At 36.7% G+C, this 12,842-nt stretch overlaps 1 protein-coding gene and 1 pseudogene across 4 annotated transcripts in view; both read left to right on the forward strand.

Annotated features, from left to right (window-relative positions):
* The window catches only part of MAP3K13 (mitogen-activated protein kinase kinase kinase 13), a 171,391-nt gene that overhangs the window by 36,553 nt on the left and 121,996 nt on the right, over positions 1-12,842 (forward strand). Inside the window, exon 1 of one of the 4 annotated variants that reach the window (XM_057738621.1) lies at positions 3,231-3,298. The exons of the other annotated variants lie outside the window; for them this stretch is intronic. The gene's annotated coding sequence lies outside the window, so the exon portion shown is untranslated. Of the gene's footprint in view, positions 1-3,230; positions 3,299-12,842 lie in introns of those variants that run through there. 4 annotated transcript variants of the gene reach the window in all.
* Positions 3,071-12,742, forward strand: LOC130855008 (nucleophosmin-like; annotated as a pseudogene).

The raw sequence follows: 12,842 nt of genomic DNA on the forward strand, positions 1-12,842 counted from the left end.
AAATAGTTGCATTCTAAATATAGTGCTCTGTACTTTACCTTTTTAAACTTAATACAGCTTGATCATTCTTTATCAGTAACAAAGCTTGCCTTGTTTTCTTTTTTTTTAATTAGTTAATTATTGGCTGCATTGGGTCTTCATTGCTTCACACAGGCTTTCTCTAGTTGTGAGCGGGGGCTACTCTTCGTTGTGGTGTGTGGGCTTCTCGTTGCAGTGGCTTCTCTTGTTGTGGACCATGGGCTCTAGGCACGTGGGCTTCAGTAGTTGTGGCACCTGGGCTCAGTAGTTGTGGCTCATGGGCTCTAGAGTGCAGGCTCATTAGTAGTGGCACATGGGCTTAGTTGCTCCATGGCATGTGGAATCTTCCTGGCCCAGGGCTCGAACCCATGTCCCCTGCATTGGCAGGTGGATTCCTAACCACTGCGCCACCAGGTAAGCCCCAGCTTGTTGTCTTATTCCAGTATTCCATTGGATATCTGCACTATAATTTACCAGTTCCCTGGCTCATTGACACCTTTAACTTTTGCAAACAAAGCTGCAGTGAGTAGTTGGACATAAATCATTTTATAAATGTATGTTTTTAGTTATTGCTGGGTCAAAGGGGATTTGTATTCATAATTTGATTGCCAATTTGCTTTTCAGAGGTTCTACCAATATATCCTCCATTATTTCCCCATAACTTCACCAGCATTGTGTCTTATGTGAGTGTGAGCTTTGCCAATTTAATAGGTTAAAATATAGGTTAAAATGATGTTGTACTTTTAATTTGCATTTCTCTTATAATGAGTAAGGTGGAGAGTCTTTTCATATATTTAAGAGCCATACATGTTTCTTCTTCTGTGAACTGTGCATATAACTTTGCCCATTTTTCAATTTGGTTATTAATGTACTCCTTATTTTCTTTCTTTAAAATCTTTCAATTTTACCTATTTTCTAATATATTAAGTTAAAATCCTAGTTCCCTTTTCAAGACTTTATATCCTATATTTCAACCCTAGTTTCACACTACTTTCCAGCAATCGCTAGTGCTCTGATCAGTCTGTTTTTTATACTCTCCCAAGGGCACACAGTGCTCATTCCTTCTACCATGCCTTCTTTTATAGTGTTCCCCTGTTTCCGCCCTCAACTATATATCTGCTTTTCAGACAGAGATTGTTGTCACTTCCTACAACTGGGAAAACTTCCTTTTAATTTGAAGTAGACATCTAGAAAGAATAATTAACTGATAGTTTATAAACTCTTAAGAAAGAAAATGATAGTCACTAAGAGACAGCACTGACTTACATACAAAACAAAAAAACTGCTCACATCAAACTAACCACATCTCCATTTCCAGTAGCGTTCTAGTGGACTGCTATGCTGTAGACATCTTTATTTATTAAGGCATTTATTCTCCTGATACATTTGAGAAGTTTAAAAAAAAAAAAAAGTATAAACTATGTGAAAGTGTTTTTGTAGCTGATCAAACTTGTGTACCCTGAGTATTGATTCATGGACCAGTGTCAAGCTGAAGATCTCTAATCACAGGACTCTGTTCTGTTTCAGAACTCTGTTCTTGATCTTGGTTGCTCAATGTTTATTTACTAATAACTTGGTGAATACATGGAAATTAAGTCAATGCAGTTAGGCTTAAAAATATTTCCAATGACAGAGTACACAGGCATGATTCAAAATTATCTTAATATTGGAAGGATGGGCTAAAACCAATAAGATAAAATTTAAAATGACTGAATATACAGCTCTGCGTTTAATCTCCAAAATTAGTTGAAAAAAATGAATGAGGCATCTGATTTGATGTAGTTCGTGTGACAAAAACTTGAGTCCACTAACTTAAGAGCATAATGCATTAAAGACCTAAAAACAGTCTTGAGTTGCATTTATAAAATCATAGCATCTTGATAGTTCCACAGTTATTTTTTTTCTTCATCAGACTTCATTTGGAGTATTTTATCAGTTCTGAGTGTTATGTTTGAAATTAAAGTACCTATGTTATATTTCTATTGCTGCTATAAAAAATTATCACAAACTTAGTGGCTTAAAACAACCCACATTTATTGTTTTACAGTTCTCTAGGCCAAAAATCCAATGTGGGTCTCACTGGGCTAAAACCAAGGTGTTTTCAGGGCTGTGTCCCTTTCTGGAGGCGCTGAAGGAGAATGTGTTTCCTTGCCTTTTCCAGCTTCTAGTGGCCCCCTCCCTCCATCTTCAAAGCCAGCAAGGGCAAGTGAAGCCCTCACATGGCTGCTCTCTTCCACAGCTGGGAAAGACCGGAGGCATCTAGATAATCTCCCCATCTCAAACTTCTTAACCTTAATTGCATCTACAGAGTCCCCTTGGTTGTGTCAGGTAACATATTTACACATCTAATGATTAGCGTGTGGACATCTGTGGAGGAGGTCATTATTCTGCCTACTACAGTGGAGGAGCGCAAGGATAATGAAGAGGCTAAATTGGATACAGAGAATCAGACTAAGAACTGAAGGTGATCCCAAAATGTATTGCTTAGGAGAGAATGAGATAATGTTTATAAAGTGATTAGTGTAGTAAGTACATAATAAATGGTTTCTGCTTCAAAGGCTAATGCTACAAATTACAAAAATATAGTAGCTCAAAGGGAAAGAAGCTTAGGGATGTGGAAGGGGATGAAGCAGCATAGCATTTTATCTTGAGAAGAACAGAATTTGGGGTCCAAGTTCTCACTTTACATTAGATCAGCAAGTGGTTTCAATGAAAGCACTAAGTTTAACAAGAACTCTGCGTTGTTTCCCTAACGAGTGAAAGAGTTGGAGAGAATGGAGGTGATGGACTATGTAGTAGTTGAGAAGCAACTTTCTGGCCTCTTACTGCCGTGATTGTGCAATGTATGCACTCTGAGGAGGAGAGAAAACTTTTATCAGAGGAAGAAAGCAAGATTTTTGAATCTCAGAGGACTATTGTACTGGTTTGTTTGTTTGATTTTTCAAGGAACACATGGGAAGGAAATCCCCTCTGAAACCAAGACCCAGCTATTAGAGATTATGAGATTTTTCAGGCTTTCTCTATAATCTTCCTTAGATTTGTCTCTTTAAACATGTCCAATTCAACCTTTGAGAGGTTGCTGATAGGTGGTTATCAAGCAGGATTTAAATTAGCAAACCCTCCCACCTTGTTGGGTGGTAGCTTTCAAGGCCGTGGTAAGTGTGTATCAGTGTGAACCCTCTCCAGAACCAGCCAGGAAGGGAGCAAAGTTTAGTCTGTGAGGAAATAGGCGGCTGCTGGTAGTTTCATGCTGTCTGTGCAGACTTCAGGTTGCTGTGGTGTAAGTATTTTTTTTTTTAATATTTTGATATTTGAATATGAAAGTATGTCTATCTAAGATCAAACTAAGGTGCTAGATCTTGTGTACTAGATCTACTTGTAAGAAAGTTTCAGCATTTCACAAGTAGTTTTATTTTTTTAATGAAAAGGAAAGTCCTAAATTTTTTCAACAAATGTTCTGCTAACACAGGTCCTCTTGCTTGCATGAGATGACATTTAATGTTTTGTCTTTGGTTGAGTTAAGGTGCTTATGGTCAGAAAATAAAAGTGATTGAATTTATATCTGGTGCCCGGAGATTGATTATTTCTGAGTAGTGCTTAATTTTCTCTCTGTTATTCTTTCTGGTTGCTTTCCCTTTAGTTTAGGCTCATGTTACAAGATTTTGTTAGCAAATATTTAGTAGTCTCCCAGGTAATTAAACTGGAGGTTTTGATGGTCAAAGAAATCAAATGAATGAGAATTAAGTAGAACTAACATGATATAATCAGTTGTTGGGATCCTAGATTTAAGAGCAGGAGAATATATTTTCAAAGAGGAGGAACTTCATGAAATTCATGGAAATGGCAAACAGTCTTAGAAATTTCATGCAACTTCAGAGAAATCTGTTTTTAAGCTTTTGACATGTGTACTCATTTTCTAGACTAAATTCCCAGTACTGTAGTGTGCAAAATAAATTTCATATATGAAATTAAAATTGCTGTAGTTCAGCTGCTGTAGTTCTGTGTTGATATTAGGATTCCAGGAACTACACATCGTTATACAAACATTGACTTTATTGAGTGAAGCTGTGAGAATGTTAAGACTGCATTTGGTGCTGGAGAGGTTGATGTTTTCTGTTTCCCTTTTGTCACAATGTATTTGGAAAAAAAACTCCTGGTGCTTAACAATTGTATGACTTTGAACATAGAAAAAGTTTGATGTGGTTAATGTGTTATATAAAAGTTATAAAGGCTGGCTATGGGCCAGTAGCCTTTCAGATCATTCAGGAAGTACTGAGGAGACAGATTGTTTATATGGAAGTACACTGGATTTCCCCTTTCCTCTAGCTCCATCCCAGACCTCAGGGACATTCAGTTTATTTCTCTAGCTCTTATTCCTGCTGGACTAAGTGGGAGCCCAGACGATGGTATTGGGCCCCAGCTGACCCTTGGTGGGATGGAAGACCAAGACACACTGTCCTGAGCAGGCTCTAGCACTGTAATAAAGTGAAACCTTGGCTGATTCTTTAGATTGCTGGACCGCAGCGATTCTAGGTTCCTGAGCTGATTAACTCCCCCACCTAAACAGCCACTGCTGGGCCAGGGTACTTACTTAGTTACCAGCTCATGGCGGGGGAGGGGGTTGGTTATCCTGGGAGAGGAGCCAGCATGGCAGGTGACCCTATTACCAGGGAAGCGGTTATTTCCTAACCAACTGTATTTGAAATATTTCAGTCTTTTAACAACATGGAAGGCCATACAGGTGTGCCCTGGCTGAATCTTAACCAAGACCCTTTCGGATTTTTTTAAAACCTCCAATAGCTGTCTCTTAACACCTAAACCCTTGCACATGCCCCACAAAGTCCAGACGATCTGCCTTCTGACCATCTGTTTAACAGACGTCTCACACAGTTCGCTCCAGCTACGCAAATGTTTTTGCTGTTTCTGGAACACATCAAGCTTGCTTCTGCCTCAAGGCCTTTGCTGCCTGGAAAGCGTTCCCCTATGTTGTTTCTTCCTTCCCTCCATTCAGGGGAAGGGAATGCCTCCTCCTCAGAGACACCACCATCTCACTTTCACCACCTTGCTCCTTTTTCCTTTACCCTGGTTGACTTTTTCTTAAATAGCTGCCTGGCATAATTTATTTTGTTCAATTAAATATATATAGTCTTTCCCACTAGAATATAAGTTCTATGAGGGCAAGAACTCTATCTTGTCCAGTGCCCCAAATAGTGCCTGCTTGACATATAGTAGATATTTGGTAAACATTTGTTTTATGAATACTTTAATGCCAATTGGTGCCATTAACTTTTATTTTTAGGCATAGGAATTGAATTTAATTGAATTTTTTGAATAGGTGGTATATTCACATGGTTCACAAGACCAAAACATATAAAAAATTATGTTTTAAAAAGTCTTCCCACCCCAGTCCCCTACTCATTCAGTTCCCATTCAGAAGCCCCAAATCGCTTTTATCATTTCTATTTATCTATTTATTTATTATTATCATGAATATTACTATATTTTATTATTATCCTTTTCACGTATCTAGATTTCTTTATATATCAAGGAAATATAAAAGTATAAACAGATTCCTGCTTCCTCCTTTTTTACACATACTATTATATATACTGTTAACTTTTTCACTTATTATCTTGAAACTCTTGCCGTGTCAGTGCATAGTGAGCATTCTCATTTTAAAATAGCTGCATAGTATTCCATTCTGTAGATATATTGTATTATTTAACCAGTTATCCAGTAATGGGCATTTTGGTTATTTCCATATCTTTCTTTTGTAAACAATGCTGGAGTTCACAATACTGTACCTGTATCATCTCATATATTCATACAGTATGCCTGAATGATTAAATTCACAGAGTAGAATTGCTAGATCAAAAGGTGTCATAGTTATTGCCTAATTGCATTCCTTAGGGGTTGTACCAGTTTGTGCTCCCCCGGCAATGAACGTATAAGAGAGTGCTATCAGACTTTTGGATTTTTGCCAATCTGATAGCTTAAAAAATGGTTTCAGCATATTTTTTTAAAAATTCATAATAAAATTTGTGTTGAGGTTTTAAAAATAATTTTTAAATTTTAAATTGTGATTTAAAAAATAATGTAAAATTTATCTCGCAACCGTTTTTAAGTGTACAATTCAGTAGTGTTAAGTATTTTAACATTGTTATGAAACAGATCTCCAGAACTTTTTCATCTTGTAAAATGGAAACTCTTTACTTATTACATGACAATTCTCCATTTCCCTCTGCCCCCGCCCCATTTCCTAACAACAACCATTCTGCTTTCTGTTTCTATGAATTTGACTAGTGTAAATACCTCATATATAAGTGAAATCATGCAGTTTTTGTCTTTTTTGTGAGGCTTGTTTCACTTAGGAAAAAGTCTTCAAGGTTCATCCATGTTGTACCATATGACAAGATTTCCTTCATTTTCAAGTCTGAATAATATTCCATTGTGTTGTAGATATCACATTTTGTTTATCCCTTTATCCATTTATAGATATTTGGTTTGCTTCTACCTCTTGGCTATTGTGAGTAATGCTGCTATGAACATGAGTATGCGGCTAACTCCTTGAAGTTCTGTTTTTAGTTCTTTTGGATAAACCCAGAAGTGGGATTGCTGGATCATATGGTAATTCTATTTTCATTTTTTGAGAAACCACTATACTATTTTCATACTGCACCATTTTAGCATAGTTTTAACTGGCATTTCTCTCATTTTGAGTGGGGTTGAGCATCTTTCCATGTTTAAAAGAAACTTGCCTTTTTCTTTTCCTATGAACTGTTTGTATCTTTGCCCTTAGTCAGATTTTTTTCCTATTATTAATTTGAAATTTTTTTTGCTTTTGTGCCTCTGAGTTTTCTAAATTTAGAAGCTAATAGTCATAAGTACAGGTTTGGAGTAAGAGTGCCTAGGTGTGAATTCTAGATCTGTAATAGATGTGCAATATTGACTGGGCAAGTTACTGAACATTTCTGAGCCTTAGTTTTCTTATCTTTAAAATAGGAATATCATTGAGTTGTTATGAAGATTAAATGAGATTATGTATATTATGTGCTTAGTATAGGGCCACTGTGATAAGGCAAGAAAAGGGGATAAAAGGCCAAGTTTCAGAAAAGAGGCAAAACTCATGTGATTCACACACGGGAAGATTGTATACATAGAAAACCCTGTAGAAGCTACAAAAAACTATTTGAACTAATTAATGAATTTAGCAAGTTATAGTCAATATAAAAAATTGTATTTTAAATAATTAGAATAGCTAAAATAATTAGAAAATAAATGCAAATATCATCATTAAAATACCAAATACATAGAAATAAATCTTTTAAAAGAGCACAGAATCTCTATACTGAGAACTATAAAACATTGCTGAGAAAAATTAAAGATCAAAATTAAAAGTACAATATATACACAGTTGACCCTTGAACAACGCAGGCATTAGTGGTGCTGATGACCATTGTGCAGTGGAAAATCTGGATGTAATTTGTAGTCTGCTCTCCAGATACACTGTTCCTCCCTCTGGGTTCCAAATCTTCAGTCAACCAACCTCAGATCTTATAGTACTGTACAATTTACTATTGAAAAAAATCCAAGTGTAAGTGGACCCATGCAGTTCAAACTTGTATTGTTCAAGGGTCAACCATACCATGATCGTGGATTTTAGAACTCAAAACTGTTGAGATGCCAGTTCTCCCTAAATTAATCTATAGATCTAATGCAATCTCTACCAGAATTCTAGCAGGCATTTTTGAAGAAATTGTCAGGCTGATTCTAAAATTTATTTGGAAATGCAATGGATATAGAAGAACTAAAACAATCTTGAAAAGGAACAGCAAGGTGGGAGATTTATAATATGTGATTTCAAGACTTTAAAGCTACAGTTACTCAAGTATTGCCCTGAGCATAGATAAATAATATCAAGGGAACAGAAGAGTGTGTGTCCAGAAATTGGTCACACATATAAGGTCAATTGATTTTTGATCAAGGTGGCAAGTAAATTCAGTGGGAAAAGGATGGTCTTTTTAAGCATGTGGCTGGATCAAATGGATTTTCTTATGGGGGGAAAAGAGAACCTCCATGTCTTTCTTGCTCCATACACAAAGATTAAATAGGTATGGACCATAGATCTAAATATAGAACTCAGAACCCAAACCTGGGAAAAACAAAGAAAAATACGTTTGCGGTCTTGGTGGTTGCAAAGATTTCATGAGACACTAAAAGCACTAACCATAAAGGTAAAATAATCTTAAATGAACGCATGTTCTTACTGCAAGACTTCTCAAGACCTTTATTAATGTTTCTAGCAGCATTTCTCAGCATGTTTGACCACAGAAGCCTTTTTTCATCTGGAACATTGAACTAAAATATAGGAGTGAGTATGGCATAGAATATACTTGGAGGAGTGTTGCTTTGGTCCTCTCCTCAAAACATACTATTTTTGAGGGTTGTAATAAGTTAATGATCATTTTCCCCCTCTTCGATATGAATTACTATAATTGCATCTACTTCAACAGAGTGAAGAAAACCCTTCTGCCAAAACAGATGTGATCACTCCTCACCCCATATTGACTGGTCAGCCAGCCAACTGTTGTAGTTACTACTATTGGTAGGATTCTGGGCTAGTGTCACATTTGATTGAAATTCACCATAATAAGAGGAATAAAGAGTGACTGAAGGTACAAAGCATTTTCCATTCTGCCTGCTGCTGGTTCCATATACTTGTTTGGCCTGCTCTGCCTTGCTCACTCATTTCCTGGCAGACTCCAAGTTGTTAACCCCTTGCTTCTCTCAAAGCACTCAATTCCTATAGTAATCCCAGTTCCTAATTGCTCGATAGCCTTTTTCTTCCTTCCCCTCCCCGGGAATTCCAACTCTCTGACTCATAACTCACTGTCCTTATTAGATTCCTCTTCCTGATGTTTCTGCCCATGAACTGATTTTTATGGATACAAATTGCCACGTAAGAAATAGGAGAAGAACCAAAAGAGAAAGTAGAAGGAAATTAAAGCCAAACTTTACTCAAAGCAGAATTTGGCTGAAGCCTCCATTCAGGGAAAGAGATCTGGGAAGAAGTCAAAATAGTATTGTAATGCCAGTAGAAATATATAAAGAAAAGAAAGTTTAAGGAAGTGTCCCGATAATGTCTTGGATGGTATTTTAAAAATTGACTACTGTAACAGATATTAGTTTGTCCTGAATGTGGAAAGCTAATAGCCAGATATGGAAATGTTATCTGTGACATCTGAATAGAGCTTACTGGAAGTTAAGAAGCTTTAATTTTAGATCTTCCACTAATTTGCTTTTTGATAGTAAGTAAATATATTCTTACAAAGAAAGAAATTATTGCCCTCACCCGCATTTTGCAAAATATGTATATATACATATATACGTAAAATACATATATATACACATACATTATGTGTGTCTCTGTGTATATGTACACACACATGCCAGGCTCTCTCACAGATACTTCTCTTGTGTGCAATCTCATTTAATCATCTCTGTTCATGTCTCTGCTTCCTCATCTGGAAAGTGCGGTGATAATATCTCACTCTGCCATCCTCCCAGGACAAATGTAATCATAACCAGATAATAAAATATACTACTTCAAGCATTAGTCTAAAATATAAGAAATAAATCTTGAATGCCATGTTGTGAGATGTATACCACTGTTTCCATAACAAAATGGTATGATGGATCCTGATAAAATTCATTTCAGAATACATTTGCAATACAAACTTAGCAGAAACAGTTTACACGGGTTGTTCCACAGACATCAAAGAAATGACAGAACATCTGGAAAGTATAGAACAACGTTTTTTCTACTTCTCAATAAAGGCAACACAAAGTAAACACCCTTTGCAGTACTTTATGACACACCTCATCAAAAAACAGGCAAGACAGATATACTTAGGCAAATGCTTAGAAGCAGGATTACAACATAGATGACAAAAGAATTTTACATTAGAAATTGAAAACCAATTTTTAGTCTTTATTATAATAGTATAAACAAAAGGGTGAGACATACTTCAGAAGGCATCTCAGGATTGTGGCAGGTCAAATGGAAAGATGTTTAAATAACTCTACTGCTTATTAATCTGGACCTGGGAGCTGAAAGAAACTTGATCTCTTTCTAGTAGCCTGATTCTTTATTACAATCAGAATGGAAGTTTTTAAAACTACTGAGCCCCACCTCTAGGCTGTCTTTCCATTGTCCTTACAGCTTTCATAATTTAATAAGATGATGGAGGTGGGGGCACAGTGGCTGCCAAGTGTCGGGGAAACTACAAGCTTTCCTCACTAAAATTTCCTAAAATAGCTAGCGGATCGTAAACCAGGAAACAAACCTATCCAAGAAAGACCATAAAAAGTTACTAATTAAAAAACTGAAAAAGGCTGCCTTATCATCTCTTACCTGGAAAATGATTAGCCAGTAAGGTCCATAGAAACAAACACGAAAAACAAAGTGGTTCATATGACTGCTTTAAGAAACTGTGAAAGAAAAAATAATTTTGCTAGAACTTTTTCCAGTTGAAAGTTTCAAGAATAAAGTTTTCAAACAATACACTTAAATTGTGTGAGATACACGTTAGCAACAAGATAAATACAATTGGAAATGACCAACATATAAGTGGATGTTAATAGTGCAGGTTCACTGAATAAATAAAAGAACAGAAAACATGAGAACCTTACATTCCAGTAGAGAAGTTACCTTCACTCAATAGCAAGACTCTTATGCCCATATAATGAATTCTTAAATTTTTATATTTATTATTTCTAGAATTTCCTTCTGATTCTTTTTTTATGCTTTCCATCTCTGTAGTAAAATTCCTCATTTATTCCTGCTCCTCGTTTCTACTAAATTCTTTAACAGGGAGTTATTATAATGTCATACATAAGTTAAAACTTGTAGAACTGTACACCACTCCAGGAAGTCAGTTTCACTGTGTGTCATTTAGGGAAAAAACTATGGCCCATTTAAAGCAAAAAATAATAACATACGATAGAGTTAAGAGCATATGAAGAAATAAAATATACGATGAGAAGAGCACACAAGTTAGGACTGAAGTAGTATAAGATAGTATGAGGGAGGTTGTAATAAGTTAAAGTTATATAATATAATCTCAAACAGTGGTTCTTAGAGTGTAGCTGCCCAGCAGCAGCAGCATCACCTGGGAGCTTGCTAAGAGATGAAAGTCTCTTGCTCCATGGCAGACCTAGCTGAGTCAGCAACTCTGGGGGTATGCCTCAGCAATCTTTCTGTGATTCTGATACATGCTAAAATGTGAGAACCATCACTTTCAAGCAAAGGTTGGGAAAGTTTTTCTGTAAAGGGTTAGATAATAAATATTTTAGGCTTTGTGGGCCATATGGTCTCTGTAGCAACTACTTAACTCAGTTGTTGTAGCACAAAAGCAATACAATTCATAAATGAATGATCAAGGCTGTGTTCTTATAAAGTATTATTTATTTTTTTAAAAAGACAGTGAGCTGGATTTGGTCCACGTGCTGTAGTTGCTGACTTCTGCTTTAGAGCAGCCATTAACACACATGCACGTGCCCACGTACACATAAACAGATACAGCTAAAATGCCAAAAAGGAAATAAAACGAAAAGTTAAAAAACACAGACAACCCTCACTTTGCATAGTAATGTGGGACTATAAAAATGATCATACATGCTGAAATCATGCAAAGCACTTTTAATATCAATGGGAAAAATTATAATTTTTGTGACCTTTAAAATCTTCTTTTCAAAACATTTTTGACTTTTCCCTGGTGTGATTTTGTCCTGCGCAGCTGTTCTCTGGAACAGTAGTCTTTTATCTCCGTCCATCTTCTCTCCCACCTAAGTGCGTGCCACCAACCCACAGAAGATTCAGTGGACATGGACATGCACCCCCTGAGGCCCCAGAACTATCTTTTTGGTTGTGAACTAAAGGCTGACAAAGATGATCACTTTAAGGTGGATAATGGTGAAAATGAGCACCAGTTATGAAGAACAGTCAGTTTAGGGGCTGGCGCAAAGGATAAATTGCACGGTGTTAAAGCAAAGGTGATGAATTATGAAGGCAGTCCAATTAAAGTAACACTGGCAACTTTGAAAATGTCTGTATAGCCGACGGTTTCCCTTGGGGGCTTTGAAATAACACCACTTGTGGTCTTACAGTTGAAGTGTGCTTCAGGGCCTGTGCATATTAGTGGACAGCACTTAGTAGCTGTGGAGGAAGATGCAGAGTCAGAAGATGAAGAAGAGAAGGATGTGAAACTCCTAAGTATATCTGGAAAGCGTTCCGCCCCTGGAAGTGGTGGCAAGTTTCCACAGAAAAAAGTAAAACTACTGCTGCTGAAGATGAGGATGAGGATGAAGATGATGACGACTGTGATGATGAGGAAGCTGAAGAAAAAGCCCCAGTAAAGAAATCTGTATGAGATACTCCTGCCAAAAATGCACAAAAGTCAAACCAGAATGGAAAAGACTCAAAACCATCAACAGCAAGATCAAAAGGTCAAGAATCCTTCAAAAATAAGGGAAAAAAACTCCTAAAATGCCAAAAGGGCCTAGCTCTGTAGAAGACATTAAAGCAAAAATGCAAGTAAGTACAGAAAAAGGTGGTTCTCTTCCTGGGATGGAAGCCAAGTTCATCAATTATGTGAGGAATTGTTTCTGGATGACTGACCAGGAGGCTGTTCAAGATCTCTGGCAGTGCAGGAAGTCTCTTTAAGAAAATAAACAGTTTGTTAAAATTTTCCATCTTCATTTCTGTAACAGTTGATATCTGGCTGTCCTTATAATGCAGAGCGAGAACTTTCCCTACTGTGTCT

This window comes from Hippopotamus amphibius, chromosome 6 (assembly GCF_030028045.1).
Source record: "Hippopotamus amphibius kiboko isolate mHipAmp2 chromosome 6, mHipAmp2.hap2, whole genome shotgun sequence".
Classification (NCBI taxonomy): Eukaryota; Metazoa; Chordata; class Mammalia; order Artiodactyla; family Hippopotamidae; genus Hippopotamus; species Hippopotamus amphibius.